Source organism: Phyllobates terribilis, unplaced genomic scaffold (genome assembly GCF_046119375.1).
Source record: "Phyllobates terribilis strain yellow unplaced genomic scaffold, ASM4611937v1 Scaffold_3__8_contigs__length_932513732, whole genome shotgun sequence".
Lineage (NCBI taxonomy): Eukaryota > Metazoa > Chordata > Amphibia > Anura > Dendrobatidae > Phyllobates > Phyllobates terribilis.
In genome coordinates, this window is record NW_027362763.1 from 174,652,544 (window position 1) to 174,669,159 (window position 16,616).

Consider the following 16,616-nt stretch of genomic DNA (forward strand, 5'->3'; position numbering starts at 1 on the left):
TGGTTATTTGATTAAAAAGCAATCCAGAGTTCATCATTTTTCTGCTCCATTTGCATGTTCTCACTGCAGAATACAGCCAGATCTGTTCCATATTTCAACGATAAAAATCCAGAAATTTGAACTGAACATGGAAAATATTGGCCTCCTTTTCCATTCTGTTGCAGTGTGTCAGTGAAGCTATTCACACCAGGTCTCCGGGTAGAATAATATTAGTAAATTACAGGTCTACAACTGCGTTCCAAAATCAGTCATTTCTCGTGAACGTGGAAAATGTTGTCCTCCATTTAAAATGGGCAAGGTGCATGGCAAGGGATGGGGAAGTGGACGTGATGGTGATCGTGCGTGCAGAGGCCGTGGATGTGTCCATGGGCAAGGTGAAATTGTGTCACAACAAACACCCACATCGTGTTGCTCAACCTTGCTGTCCCAATTACTAGAGGACCGCAGAACATCACTATTGAACATAGAGCAGTGTGAAAAGGTTATTGGTTGGATAGCAGATAATGCTTCCAGTCATTTTGCCACCACCACCTCCATTCTGTCTTCCACACAGTCAAGTCTCAGTAGCCATGAGTCTGAACCGCATATTCCTCACCCTGATCCTCCCTTCCTCCCACCATGCCGAGTGCCCGGAGACAACTGATCCCACACTTGGACACTCAGAAGATCTGTTCACTTTTCCATTTGTAGATTCGGGCCTCTCGCCTGGCCAGATTCAAGTGATTTAAGAGGAGAACGCATGTAGCGATGCCCAAATATTGGAGCAGCCACTGTCACACAAAGGCGAAGGTGGTAAAATGCAATTACTGTCGCAAGAGGTGGATAATGATGATGAGACACAATTGATAGAAAGTCGGGATGAGGACCAGAGTACGGAAGTGGAAGATGAGGTGGTGGATGATATAGTAACTGATTCAACCAGAGCAAGGACAGCAGCACACAGGGGGAGAGAGGCTTAGAACCGCAACCGGCAGGAAGAAGCACTGTGATGGCCGCAGACACAAGGCGGGAAAGTTTTCCTCGTAACGCCAACACGATCATAATGCCAGTACAACTTTTAGGTCTTCATGAGTCTGGTTATTTTTTAAATACTCTGCAGATAACCCCAAAAAGGCCATTTGTACCACCTACCAGGCCAGCATCAACAGGGTACAAAAACTAGCAGGCTGACTACCACCAGCATGATCATGCACGTGGCAGCAAAGCAACCAAATAAGTGGGCCGAACCCCAGGGTCCAGCAACAGTGTCTGCAAGTGACACCACTGCTTCTTCCACTGTTGTGCATGCATGCCAATACCCTGTCCATGGGGCATGCCAAGATGCCTCACGCCCTGCACCTGTCGTGGCACACTCTCAAGTAGCAAAATTAGCAAGCGCATCCACGTCCTTGTCCCAGCGCAGCATTCAGTTGTCCCTATTTCAGTCCTTGTAATACAAACGCAAATACGCAGCCAATGCCCCACAGGCCACACTACTAAATTCACACATTTCGTGAATGCTTGCACTCGAAATGTTGCCTTTTAGGCTCATGGAGACGGAAGCTTTCTGCAAACTGATTACGGCGGCCGTCCCTCGGTACTTGGTCCCAGCCGCCACTATTTTTCCCTTTGTACCGTCCTCGCATTACACGAGCACGTGTCCCACAATATTAGTCGTGCCCTCAAAAACGCAGTTACTGGGAAAGTTCACCTAACCACGGACATGTGGACAAGTGCTTGTGGGCAGGAACGGTACATCTCGCTGACGGCACACTGGGTTAATATAGTGGAAGCCGGGACTCAGTCGGACGTTGGGACGGAAGATGTCATCCCGACCCTGAGGATTGCGGGCCCTGGGTCAATCAGGGTTGCCCCCACATTCTACAGCTCCTGAACCTCATCCTCCTTCACCATCCATCTCTGAAATGACCACATAAGTCGCAAGCTGGAATCACTGCAGCACTGCCTCGGCCAAGCGGCAAGAGACTGTGTTGAAGCTAATATGCTTAGGTGACAAATCACACAACGCTGAAGAGTTGTGGACAGCTCTGAAAGAGCAGGCAGATCTTTGGCTGACACTGCTGACCCTACAGCCAGGCATGGTCGTGTGTGAAGATGGTTGGAACCTGGTGGTGGCTCTGAGGCGAATCGAACTCACACATGTACCATGCCTGACCCATGTGCTTAACCACATGGTTCAGGTTCAGCATTTTTTCAAAACCTACCCGGATCTGCCGGATCTGCTTGTCAAAGCACGCCGCCTGTATGCCCATTTTAAAGAGTCAGCTACAGCTTGCGCCGCCCTTGCCGTGCTTCAGCAGCGTTTGCAGCTTCCAGCTCACTGACTGATCTGCGATGTCCCCACGCATTGGAACGCTACATTGCAGATGTTGGGAAGGATTTGTGAGCAGAAGAGGGCAGTTCTTGACTACCAGCATCAACAAGGTTGTCGGTATTCAATTCAAAATCCACACATAAGACCTCAGGAGTGGACATGGATGTCAGACATATGTACCCTCCTCCAAAACTTTGAGGACTCCACCAAGATGGTGAGTGGCGATGATGCCATAATTAGAGTCACCATCCCGCTTCTCTCTTTTCTGAAATGCTCTCTAATCACATTCAAAGAGGATGCATTGCAGGCGGAGCACGATGAGATGGAGCAAGAAACCATACAGGGTGATTACACACAGCCCTGCCTCATCTCATCCCAATGTGGATTAGATGACAATGAGGAAGAGAGGGAGAAGGGGTAAGAACAGGAGCTAGTTTCCTGCGCTGTAGATGGTACTAACGGTAGAGGAGGAAGATGAGGAGAAGAGCATGGTCAGTCGTCCTCTTGGTGAGGACACAGAAGTCTTGCCTCTTTGCAGTCTGGCACACATGGCTGAGTTTATGTTATGCTGCCTTTTGCGTGACCCTCGTGTTGTCAAAATTTTGGGTGACAGTCAGTATTGGTTGGTGACACTTCTATATCGGCGCTACAAGAAGAAATTTCTGTCTCTTATTCCAAAGCAGGACAGGCCTAATAAAATGGGGCAGCGCGAGATGGCCCTTGTTGCGGAGTTATTTAAAAAGTTCCCATTTGAAAACGCTGTCAGCAGAGGTCACAGTTCGTTGGACAATCAAGGAGTACAGGCGAGAGAGACACAAATGCAATCCAGCAGAGCCAGGGGAACACTGTCAAAGTTCTGGGACAGTTTTCTCAGACCCTCCAATCGCACAAGCCCTGCTGTGCGGAATACTCTTCCAAGGAAGGAAAGGTTTTGGAAGATGGTGAGGGAGTACCTTGCTGACCATACCAACCTCCTCCGTGAATCCTCTGTGCCTTATAATTATTAGGTATCCAAGCTGGACACAAGGCATAGCGTTATGTTAGAGAGGGTTTTTAGTGCTGCCGCTGGAATTATAACCGATAGGTGCATCCGCCTGTCAACTGAAAATGCTGACAGGCTGACTCTTATAAAAATGAACAAGGGCTGGATTGGGCCAGACTTCTCAACACCGCCGAATGATAGTGTAGCACCCCGAGGGTTCGGTTGCTACAGGGGTATTGCACCTCATACTGAGGTGTGATATTCCACTGCCAGGTAAGGATGGAGTGTGGACCAGGGCTCAGTTAGCTACACACACACACACCCCATTTCTGGGGAACAGCTCGACGGTGCTCCCTGCTGCGGGCACAACTGACCATGTCCCTGGCTGGAGTGGGGAGGGGGAAGAGAACCCAGTGGTGTAGGAGCAGAAAGGGGGCGGTTTCTGGGAGCACAGGAAGGAGCTCATTGGGTGCAGGTCACCTGAGCTCAGACACAGAGAAGCAGATAAAAGGTGGGGGCCATCTTAGGAGGGAGTTCAGTCAGAGCAGAAGGGAGAGAGAGCTGACAGGGAGCAGCGGCTCAGGCTGAGCTCAGCTCCAGGAAGCAGGCCTAGAGAAAAGGCCGGAGAGGAGAAGAGGAGAAGGAGAAGGAAGGAAGGAGGAGAGACAGAGGAGTGGAAAGGCTTCAGAAACAAGAAGGCAGAAGGGACCATAAGAGTGCAGAATGGCCAGCAACCGTTGCATACCCGCATTCTACCGGGTGGAAGGGTCAGGCCGTGGAAGGGTACCGGATCCCTAAGTTGGTGTAGGCAAATCTACCCTCAGCCAAGAATCGGAGGTTGTGACCATTTATTGGTGCGACCCCCTGCTAAACCTGTTAGGAAGGCACCATATAGGATAGCGGGAAGTGAAGGCCAATGCTTACCCGACACGGTCAGCGGTAGCCGGACAGAAGTCAGGACACTGGTGGGGCACGAGAGGCCAGAGAAAGGACAGAAGGGGGGTCCTGTGACATACTCCTGAATTGCCTGGGGGTTGACCGAGCTCCTCACCTGGTGGACGCAGCACGGCTCTGGCAGTCCTTGCTGACAGAAGTGACTTGGATAACAACTGTGAGTAAAAGACCCTGGACTGAATCATTGGACTCTGTGTGATTTCTGCTGCGCCTGCACCATCACCCCCAGCATCTACCTACACTGCCCTGAGGCTACACTCTTCCCGTGGGGAGTTATCCTACCCCTGTGCTGCACACCAACACCAGCCTCAGCGGTCTGCCTCGCAGTGGCGGTTACCCCTGACCGCAATCCACGGGTGGCGTAGTCGGACATTAATAACCACCATAAACATAGACTGCATGTGGTTTGACCACCCTGAGCCACGGGACCGGGTTGCCACTACTACTCCCCAGTGACACACAGAGATCCGGTTCCGGGTACTCCACGGCCCAGGGGGCAAGTCAATAGCAGCATAACATAAACTAAAATACAGTGTCTTTTTTTTGGGAGGTCTAAATCTATTCCCCTGCACCTCTGTCTTCACACCCAGACATGGGTATATGCTTCTTGATTTTGCCTATTTGCTCTTGTCCTCCTCCTTCTCCGCATCCTCATCCTCCACCACCAAATCACCACCCTATGTACCATATCAACACATCTATGTCTCTTGCAAGGGGCATTGGAGTTCCTCCAAATTTTTTACACCCATTGTGTCCTGCTTCCGTATTTGACTTGTTATTGTTGTTTATCGTTGCTAGTTAATTGCATATTCAGTAAGCTAGGATTCAGAAAATAACCAGGTCTAGAAATGTGAAGTTACCTTTTTCCATTCGTGATGCTTTGGTTCCATCTAGTGGCCAAAGAATTATTACATCTTAGTTTCTTTAAGCATTGTTGATCCTCCTCCTTTTTGCAAAGCATGCTGGTAATTCCTTGCAATGCATTTTGGAAGCTTGGATTCCATTTTCTTTCTTACACTGCATAGATGAAGAGGTGTCTCAGCACAGTCCCTCTTGAGATCACATTGCCGGTATGAGAATTGTAGATAATCATCATTTATTGTTCTAGATATAGACTAGTTGCCATGTTAGCTTAGTTTATGTTTCATATGTATTGTAGTTCTAGGATGGCTATGGATTGTACTGACATGTGGTGTAATGGATCCCTGCTGTATCATCCATGTTCTGATTATCTGTATTTGTTATTTCAGTTTTAGCAATTTTATGAATACTACGTTCAATAAAGCACAGACGTCACTAAAGTCTATTGTTGGACTCAGTATTTCCCGGTTCGCTGCCTGTTTAGCTAGACGACCCTCCGGACCGTCTTGTGAGGACAGAACACATTGCATTCACTGAATAGGCAAACAGTAGACCCACTTCCTAATAATGGGAATATTGTTTTCAGGAGGCCCTCTGACCTCTACGTCTCTTGCAAGGGGCATTGGAGTTCCTCCAAATTTTTGGCAGCTGTCGCATTCACTGCATAGGCAAACAGTATGGACCCACTTCCTAATAGTGGGAACATTGTTTTCAGGAGGCCCTCTGACCTCTACGTCTCTTGCAAGGACCATTGGAGTTCCTCCAAATTTTTGGCAGCCATTGCATTCACATCATAGGCAAACCATATGGGAGACCCACTTCCTAATAATGGGAACATTGTTTTCAGGAGGCCCTCTGACCTCTACGTCTCTTGCAAGGGGCATTGGGGTTCCTCCAAATTTTTGGCAGCCATTGCATTCACTGCATAGGCTACCGTATGCGAGATCCACTTCCTAATAATGGGAATAATGTTTTCAGCAGGACCTCTGACCTCTACGTCTCCTGCAAGGGGCATTGGAGTTCCTCCAAATTTTTGGCAGCCGTTGCATTGACTGCATAAGCAAACAATATGGGAGATCCACTTCCTAGTAATGGGAACCTTGTTTTCAGGAGGCCCTCTGACTTCTACGTCTCTTGCAAAGGGCATTGGAGTTCCTCCAAATTTTTGACAGCCGTTGCATTCACTGCATAGGCAAACAATATGGGAGACCCACTTCCTAATAATGGGAACATTGTTTTCAGGATGCCCTCCGACCTCTACGTCTCTTGCAAGGGACATTGGAGTTCCTCCAAATTTTTGGCAGCCAATGCATTCACTGCATACCCTTTAATTGTATAGCAGACCCTCTCCTTTCTAATGGGAGCATGTCGTACTCATTACTGTGGCACAGCTCTATGTGTCTTTAAATTGTTAGTGGCATTTTTCCCAAATTTTGGCAGGCCTTGCAATCACAGCATGGGCATTACCACTACAGGAGACCTTTATAATGGGATCATTCTTTTTACTGAGACCCTCCTCTATGTCTGTTCAAAGGAGTATTGGGTTGCATCCAAATTTTAGAAGCCCTTGCAGTCACTGAATAAGCAATAATGGTATAGGCGACCCACTCGTTAATAATGGGAACAACAAAGCATAGCTGGCTGATGGCTCTCTAACAATAGCGATGGCCGACTGCTGGCACATTAAGAAGAGTAAGGGCCACTTGATGACCCTATAAAAATAGGCTTTGTGACTATCAGACTCCCTCCATCATAAATGAAACAGGATGTGTCTGAGGATGTGCCACACACCACATGGCCATATAAGGTTGTAAAATGTTAAAATATATTTCCTGGTGAATGCATTTGTCTTAAAAAAATAGGAGTTACCAATGTTTTTAGTATAAAAACCAGAGTTGCCAGTGTAACCTCAATGTAATCACGTTGTTCAGCTCCTGCACACTGATGTGGTCATTTTCGGTCTCCATCTCCGAAATGACCACATCAGTCACAAGCTGAAATCACTGAAACACTGACTTGGCCAAGCGGCAACAGGCTGTGCTGAAGATAACATGCTTAATGCTTAGGTGACAAACTACCTACCGCTGCAGAGTTGTTGAAAGCTGTAACACAGCAGCCTGATCTATGGCTCACACCGCTGCATAAAGCCAGGCATGGTCGTATGTGACAATGAGCTTAACCTGGTGATGGTGAAATGACACCCAGAGTAGATACAGTTTCCCTCTATACCAGTCCTTTCACGGAGCTAAAGATTATGTCTGTGGTGAAATACAACTCCCACTGAGAAGCAGTTTCAAACTGAAAAACATTGGGCCCACCAGAGGATTTGATTCTGAGGGCTCACCTTTCTCCCCCGCTCAAGAGCCCCACAACAGCTGCAAAGTTTGAGCCTATCATGAACTCTCCTGGTGGAGAAGCCAGGGCTCACCCCAGGATTCTCTGGTGGGTCCGTCCAACCCTGCCGAGAAGCAGTCCTGGCTAAGAAAACTGTGTGGGAAGGTTCCCTGACACTATATGGCTGCATTTTTAATGTGGTCTGGCTCCAAACGGTCCCTGACCACATTCACCTGTCCACGTGTTTGTGGCTAGGCGGTACTTCCCACCTAAGTGAACTGGCGAGGGCACGGGTAATGTTGTGAGACCTGTGCCTGTGGAAGGTGGAGACGACACCGGGAGAAATAGTGGCGGCTGGGGACCGAGTATGGACACCCGCCCGCCGCTGCTGCCATGAGGTTATGGACAACTTCCTCCTCCACGAGCCTAAAAGGCCACATTTCAAGTGCAAGCAGCTGTCCAGAAATCAGGCAGTTTACTATTGCGGCCTGTGGGTGGTGGGTGGCTGGCTGCATACTTGCGCTTGCATTCCAAGGAATGGGGTAGGAAAAATTGAACGCTGTGCTGGGACGAGGACGTGGACGGTGATTGTTGCAAGTCTGAAATGACAGGTGCATGGCGGGAGGCATCTTCGCATGCACCAAGGATCACACTTGATGGGCACACTTTTACTTTTAGGCAGTGACCTGGGAGTCAGAGATGCTTCCAGGGGTCTTCCCCATGCTGTTCCCAAGTTTTTTCAGCACTATATGCAAGTGTCTGATGATGTGTCACACACCACATGGTCAGATAAGGTTGTAAAATGTTAAAATAACATTTCCCAGTGAATGCATTTGTCTTGGTTGAAAGCAATGCAAAAGTGCAAAACGCATCAAAAATGCTACTTTTGAACATAGCCCAAGGTGTGGAGGAGCATTTTTTTTTAATTTTTTTTTTATTGTGCCTTATATACAAGTCATTACCCTGGAGAGGATTTTTTTTAACATATTTTCTAGAAAAATCCATTTTTGTTTCGTTTTTGCATGTTTTATGGTGATACCGTAAAAGTGGTGTAATACCTATGACAACTTTGTTGACAGCAGTGACTTGGGAGTCAGAAATGCTTCCAGGGGTCTTCCCCATGTCCCATGTCATTTGAGCACTGTTCCCATCGATTTGGGTAATTTTTAGGCCCTCTCCAGACCATCAGGGGAACCGTCTGAAAAATGCTCGAGCTTCCCATTTACATTGCCACTTACATTGGGCTCGTTACTCGGTCCGAGCACTCAACCATTCCAATTTGCTCGACTTGAACAAGAGTACCCGAGCATTTTAGTGCTCGCTCATCACTAATGTCTACACTAACTGTACTTTATACTTTATCCTTCTTTCAATTGAGAACCTCCATATGTACTGCAGCATGGATTAATTTTTCCTCTGTCCATCTCCAGGCATTCCTTACTGTATGTCATTATCTTTCCATTTACATCTCCTGTACTGGGAGATCCACATTACCCCAAACCACATTTGTTGCATACAGTAACTGCCTTGTCTTGTGGTCGCCAAGTTTTACTTTTATGATATAAATTGTGTTGTATTCTGTTGTATATAAGTGCTGGCACTCTCTTGCTTGTGGTGCCACCATATACCACCATTTGTCATATTTTTCTAAACTCATGTTCTAAATTTTCTTGGACCATGTGTTCGGTGTTTTCTTCACTTGTTTTATTTTAGGACTCAAACCCAGCAACTCTTGTGCACAAGGCAGCCGCTCCACCCTTTCAGCTATTTAGCATGCTGGACAGTTCCTTGATAACCCAGGTATTTGTACTTGTGTTGTTCATGATTGTCTCCACCCTGAGTTCCTGATTGTCCCTCTCCCAGAGTTCCTGATTGGCTCCACCCTGTAATCTCCTGATTGAACACCCTACTTAAACCTGGCATTGCACTTCCTTCCTTGCAAAATTATTGAGCTCCCAAACCTTAGTCAAGCTCTACTTTCACCTGCTGCCTCATCCAAAACTATACTGCAACTACTGTGTATTGACTTCTGGCTGATTCCTGACTACGAAACCTGCTTATCCTTCAAACTATACTGCTACTCCCATGTACCAAGCTTTGACTGATTCAGGTCTACACTACCTGCCATGGCTGTCCACAGTGGTTGCAAAACCACTACTCCAACCCAGATCAGTTCATAACAGAATAATATCACACACAAAACGGAGTCTGTTGTAACCATGTGAGGCAACAAGTTGCTGAACTTCAGGATTTTGGTGCCACATACCAAGAAAAATGTTCTAAGTTACATTGCTGTTGGATCAGCAAAAAGAAATGATTGAGTTACAGAGGCAACTTCTAGGTATGCGCAACTCAGGCTCGGAATCAAACGCACACATGCCGCTGCGCACAAAGTTCAGTGGGGATCTTCATCATTACCGTGGATTCCTTAATCAATGTCATATACTTTTCCAGATGGAACCTTCTCCATTTACCAGTAACAGGAAAAAGGTTATTTTCATCATTAATCTCCTGATTGATGAGGCTCTTGCATGGGACTCACCTTATGTTGAAAATAATTGTGACCTTCTCAATGGCTTAGTTTCTTTCATCACAGCTATGGATCAAATGTTAGATGACCTGAATTGTTGTGCTACAGCTGAAACTAAGTTGTATAATTTACCTAAAGGGGCATCCTGTAGCTGAATATACCTCAATATTCCACTGCTGGGTGGAAGACACCACATGGAATTTAGCTGCCCAAGGGAGTCAATTTCAATGAGGATTATCAGAGCTAATAAAGGATGAACTTGCAAGGGTTGAGACCCCTGATAATTTAGAGGACTTTATTCAATTGTGCATCCAAACTAATCAGAGACTCACTGAACGAAGAAAGGAAATACTGTGAGTATTTGGAAACAACCCTAACTACTCCTTTACTCAATCAGCATTGAAAAACCAACAGGAAATGGAAAGTGTGCTTGAATCTATGCAAATCGATGTCATCCAAAAACCTCTCTGCAGTAGAGAAGGAGAGGCGACGTACAGAAAATGTATGCTTCTGTTGTGGGGACCCTGGACATTTTGCCATTAACTGTCATAAGAAAAGAATTATAGACTTCACAAATGCCAAAACTGCAGAACTGCAAGCAATTTAGACCTTTCTGAATGGCCAGATCTGGTTATGAAGACCATTTCATCTGTAATGCCTGCTGCCTCATCCAAAACTATACTGCAGCTCCCGTGTACCGACCTATGGCTGATTCCTGAATACACAACCTGCTTATCCTTCAAACTATACTGCTGTTCTCATGTACCGACCCCTGTCTGTTCCCTGACTACGAAACCTGCTTATCCTTCATACTATACTGCTGCTCCCATGTACTGACATCTGGCTGATTCCTGTCTATGCTACTTGCTGGTGCTGTCCCTAGTGGTTGTAAAACCACTACTCCAACCCAGGTCAGTTCATAACACAGTGATGGGGAGTGGATCTAATCTATATTCCTCTGGTTGGAGCCATGGTGCCTGCCTGTTGTTCTGTCAAGTCTGTCTGCAGAAGGATAGAGATCCCTTTTTATACCCACATCTGTCCTTCTGGCCATCTCTCATTATTTGAATATTGAATCAATCTGCATAGTTTGTCTGTCAATGTCTGCAGGTCAACTAGCTACAACTACTGATACAATGGGTAATCAACATTTTAGCAACCATCAATTGTTCAGTTACCCTGCATCCCTGTTTCCCAAGGCTAAACATCAAAGAGTCAACATTCAGGATGTGTCATCACAGTACTTATTATGGGGGATATCAATATGAAAATTGTGGAGATCTTGTAAAGGCTTGGGAGGGTTAAATATAACAATTATTTACAATTTGAGATAACCCAACAAGAGCTCTCACAAACCAGTCCTAAAACTTAACTTTTATTATGAATTAAAATAGTGGGATAATACTAAACATGAAACATTCTGTCCCTATGTTGCCGATACGATTCTAATACAGTTTAAAGGCAATTGACAAAATATCAGTTATTGACCGCCAGGGGTGTCTCAACACTATAAGGCACTATAAGGCAGATAAGACAGTTTTTACTGGAGCACATGTCACCCCAACATGTTTCAATGCAAAAGTGGTGCCATCAGGGGATGGGACTATAGATAGAATTTCTGCCTTATAGTGTTGACACCATTGGGGGTCACTAAGTGATATTTTGGCAATCGCCTCTACTCTATACTGTATTAGAATCGTTCAGGCAATATAGGGACAGAAGGTTTTATATTTAGTATTACTCCACTATTTTAATTCATAAAAAAAGTTACATTTTAGGACTTTTCTAGTTAGGGTTCTTGTTGAGTTATCCCAAATTATAGATTATTATGGGGGATTTTAATTATCTAAATGTTCAATGGGACATAGAATTTTCTGGCTGTGTTAAAAGCTGCAAGTTCTTATCTGCAGTTCAGGAAAGTTACCTCTCTCAGCCAGCTGGTAGATGAACCAACCAGGGGAGGTAATCTAATGGATCTGGTTCTGTCGAATAGACCAGATACAATTTCCTATCAGTGATGCAGGTACGTTTCAATGTAGTATTCAATAAAACATTACAAAGAGGAAAATGCTACAACCTGGAACTATAGGAAAGCTGATTTCAACAAATCACGGGAAGTGGTTAATTGTGTAGACTGGAACCATGTCATGGCAACTGGGGATACTGAACATAAATGAGTCATATTTAACCTCTTTGCGGCCTTGTTTTTTTCTGTTTTTGCCGTTTTATTTTTTTGCTCTTCTTCCCAGAGCCATAACTTTTTTATTTTTTTTTCAATATGGCCACGTGAGGGCTTGTTTTTTGTGGGACAGATTGTACTTTTGAATGACATCATTGGCTTTACTACATTGTGTTTTGGTAAATGGGAAAAAATTCCAAGTGCTGTGAAATTGCAAAAAGAGTGTCATATCACAGTAGTTTTTTTTTTTACCATGTTCACTAAATGCTAAAACTGACCTGCCATTATGATTCTCCAGGCCAATACAAGTTGGTGAAAAAAATCCAAAGTTTGTCAACAACAAAAAAATTGGCGCCGTTTTCTGAGACCCGTAACGCCACTATTTTTCGGGATCTGGGGCTGGGTGAGGGCTTATTTTTTGCAGAAGAAGTATGCCTGCTTCTGAGCAAATTAAACATTGACAAATCCTCAGACCCAAGGATATCTAGGGAATTAAGCTCAGTAATTGACTGACAGATGTATCTCATATTCTTAGACTCTCTTGTAACAGGTGTGCCACAGGATTGGAGGATAGCCGATGTGGTATCGATATTTAAGAAAGGTAAGAAGGTAGATCCAGGCAACTTTGGTCTGGTAAGTCTGACATCGGTAGTGTGCAAAGTTTTTGAGGGAATTATAAGAGATGACCTGCAGAAATATATTGCAGAGAACAATGTAACAAGTGACAACCAGCTTGGATTCATGAAGAATAAGTCATATCTAACTAATATGTTGAGTTTCTATGAGGAGGTAAGTGCAAATCTAGATGTTGGTAATGAGGCTAATGTGATTTATCTGGACTTTGCAAAGGCATTTGGTACTGTACCACATAGCAGCCTTATACTGAAGCTACATAAGCAAGAACCTGGGGGAACTATATGCAGACGGGTAAGGAATTGGCTAAATGACAGGAAACAAAAAGTTGTCGTAAATGGTGTATTCTCTAAATAATATACAGTACATTAACCAAAAGGAATCTGTGCTAGGACCGATTCTGTTTAACCTCTTTATTAATGTCCTTATGAATGGGATTGAGAATAATGTGTCAGTTTTTCGTGATGACACCAAAGTATGTAGAATATTAAAATATGATCTTGTCATGATGATATTGCAGAACGATCTGGATAAGATGATTGAATGGAAACACTTGGCAGATGAGGTTTAATGTAGATAAATGTAGAGTAATGCATCTAGGACAGAGTAATCCTATTGCTGCATACATATTAAATGGGAGTGTACTCGGGACTACAGAACAGGAGAAGGACTTGGGTATTCTGGTTACAAGTAAGCTGAGCAGCAGTACTCAATGTCAAGCAGCAGCCGCAAAAGCAAACAAGATTTTATGGTATATAAAAAGAGAGAGAAAATCCTGTGATCACAATGTATTGCTACCCCTTTATAAATCACTGGTGAAGCCACATCTAGAACATGTGATCCAGTTTTGGGTTCTACATTTTAAAAAGGATATTCAGAAGTAAGAGGCAGTTCAAAGGTGAGCAACTAGATTGTTACAAGGGATGAAAGTCCTCCCATATGATGAGAGGTTGGAAAAGTTGGGCTTATTTAGCTTAAAAAAAAAAGATGCCTCAGATGAGATCTCATGTACATGTATAAATATATGTGTGGTCAATAGAAAAGGACTGGCACATGACTTATTCGTTCCGAAGACCATACTAAGGACCAGAGGGCACTCATTACTGGTGGAAGAAAGGCAATTCCCGAACTAAATAGGAAAGGGTCTTTTACATATAGAGCAGTCAGACTATGGAATGCCGATCATAAAAGGTAGTAATGGCAGACACTATAACAGCTTTTAAAAAAGAGCTAGATGATTTCTTTGATACACATAACATTGTGGGTGTCACGGTTCCACCCCTCACTGCGTCTGGGATGCAATTACTGACAGCTCAGCTGTCCAATCTCATACAGGGGCATGCTGGAGCTGTCAGTACTGTGATTGACAGCTCGACCATCCAATCTGTTACAGGGGGCGTGCAACAGCTGCCAGTGTGGTGAATGACAGCTCGGCTGTCCAATCTGAGACTGGGAGGTATTGGCTATCTTCAGGTGTTCATTATCCCAGGTGAATGCCTGGCTACTTAACTGAGCTGTTTGTCCAAGATCTCTGCCAGACGTACATTCAGCTAGTGTGTGTGGTTTGTTCTCTGTATTCTGTTTATTGATCTTCTGTTGCCTGACCTTGGCCCTTGTTCTGACCATCCGTCTGTTTAACCCCTTCTGCTCTGATCTGCTATCCTCCTGGAATTCTGACCAACGGTACGTTACCTGACTATGCCTTTGCCTCTTCCCTCTGTTTATGACGTACCCTTCTGGCTTTGACTTCTGACTACTTGACTATCCCGTCTCATGGCCTGCCCGTGAAAAGTGACTCAGCATCACAGTGGGTTATAGTTAAATTTGTGACAAAATGTACAATTGGTGGAGGAAGGTTGAACTTGATGGACCCAGGTCTTTTTTTAACCTATGTAACTATGTATGTAACCTCCTCTGGATCAAGAGGTCAAAATCACTAAGAAATGGCTCATTTCATACCTGAACCTGACAACTTTTGAAAATATGTAGAACAGCGTAACCATTCATGTCACAGGTACAGACTTTTGGACACTTCTCTGTAACACCAATCATCTAAGTTTTATTATTCAATACACAAGGGTGAAGCTATTAGGGTCTGGCCAGACCAGGTCAGCAAAACAAATCTTTGCCCTGGGTAAATAAAAGCCTAGCTTCAATTCTACAATGCAAATGTAAACATAATCTGTGCTGCCTGAAGATCTGGTCATTCTTAGTTAGGGTACTATAAAGAATTCCTCCTCTCTGCCCTGTCTTGGAGGTATACAGCACTGTGTATGGTGTGTTTTTTTTAATGTTCTCAGAAACATTTCTCTCTAATGAAGAGGTGGTGAGTGACCAGCAGATGGTTCTTTGTGGATGGTGCATCAAGGTGTGAGCCCCCTAGTGTCTATTATGTATATAAGTGCTTTGTGCATTTCTTGGTAGTGAAATTGACTCTGAATACATCTAATCTCCATCTACCATGGCACAAATAGAAATATATGTACAGTATATGTGCACTTTCTATGAAAAGCTGCCACAGAAAACTGCTATAAAGCACTTTGCTTATGATGCTATAATTTACATGTACAAAAGCTCTCCTCTACTCGTACATAAGGAGCTGCCATTAAGTCGCTATTAAGTTATAATACATTGGAACATAGTGGAATTCACGTGCATTATGTCATTAAAACAAACATATATTAGTAAAGAATAATAAAAAAAAGTTTGATAAAATGTAATAATTATTATATTATAAGGTTCTCATATTTATACTGCAGGGAAAATGGCAGAATAAAATCTAAAACATAAAAAAATATAAAACAGCTAAAAGAAGCAAAAAATCTTCTACTTTCTGTAGACACACAGATGTACTCTGGAGCCATAATATACATTATATTTTATGGAAAACATTTGAGATGTAAAGTAAAGACTTTCAATATGCTCAGGAAACAACTAAGGTGTTAAATATCAAATAGAAAAAAATTCTAACACATACACCTGTTGGTTTGAAAATGTAAGGATGGCATACTGTACCTTAATTCTGCAGACACTGAGTGCAGGAGATGTTTGTATGTGGCAGGTAAAGTAATGGAGAGCGATATTTTTGCTTAGTAGTCCTCTCATATTACTATCGGTTGCTTGTTCCACGTGTTATGTACTATTGACTTTACAGAAAAGTAAAGATGACTTTTCCCATTCATGTTATCTATTGTTTACTATGAAAATGTGATTTACTTCACACATGAAGGCAGCTAGCATATAATAACATTACACAGTGCATCATTTTCACTGACTAGTAATGTAATCTTTAAATAAACCTGAGTAACTGTGACCTCCCTTCTGTGCTATTCCCCATAGCCCGCACTCATACCGCATAGGACGCTTATAAATTGAGATATGCAAGATTTTTTTCTTGTTTTCTGTTAAATATTAATTACGGATATTCATTTTTTTATTCTGAATTCTGAATTCTGTACATACATTGCATAAGATTGCATCAGCCATCGTGCTTGGGTTTTTAGCCGACATCACAAAGTGCTATTTTTGTCTCAGTGCCATATATGATGAACAGATGCTATGAGAGGGCTATATAACCCCTGTAAGGCATAAGGAGGGGCTCGCTGGCCATTTCACAGGACACTGGACAAGGATCTACGCTGGCTGAGGAAACAGCTGCCGATGTAGGCCCAAGGAGACACATGCTTTACCCGGACATGTGCTTGACACAGATGGACGGGAGATATCCTTCATGATCCAAGGAAAGATGGACACTCATGAATCAATCACTTTGTAACTATTTCACCTATTTTATGTAACTACTGCAATTGTTCTTTTTAACAGACAATCC

General features: G+C 43.9%; 1 protein-coding gene across 1 annotated transcript in view; it reads right to left on the minus strand.

The window, feature by feature from the left end:
• DZIP1L (DAZ interacting zinc finger protein 1 like) overlaps positions 1–15,908 on the minus strand; it is a 525,484-nt gene extending 509,576 nt beyond the window's left edge. The window contains exon 1 of the mRNA XM_073674291.1: positions 15,803–15,908. The gene's annotated coding sequence lies outside the window, so the exon portion shown is untranslated. The remainder of the gene's footprint in view (positions 1–15,802) is intronic.
• Positions 15,909–16,616: the final 708 nt, after the last annotated feature.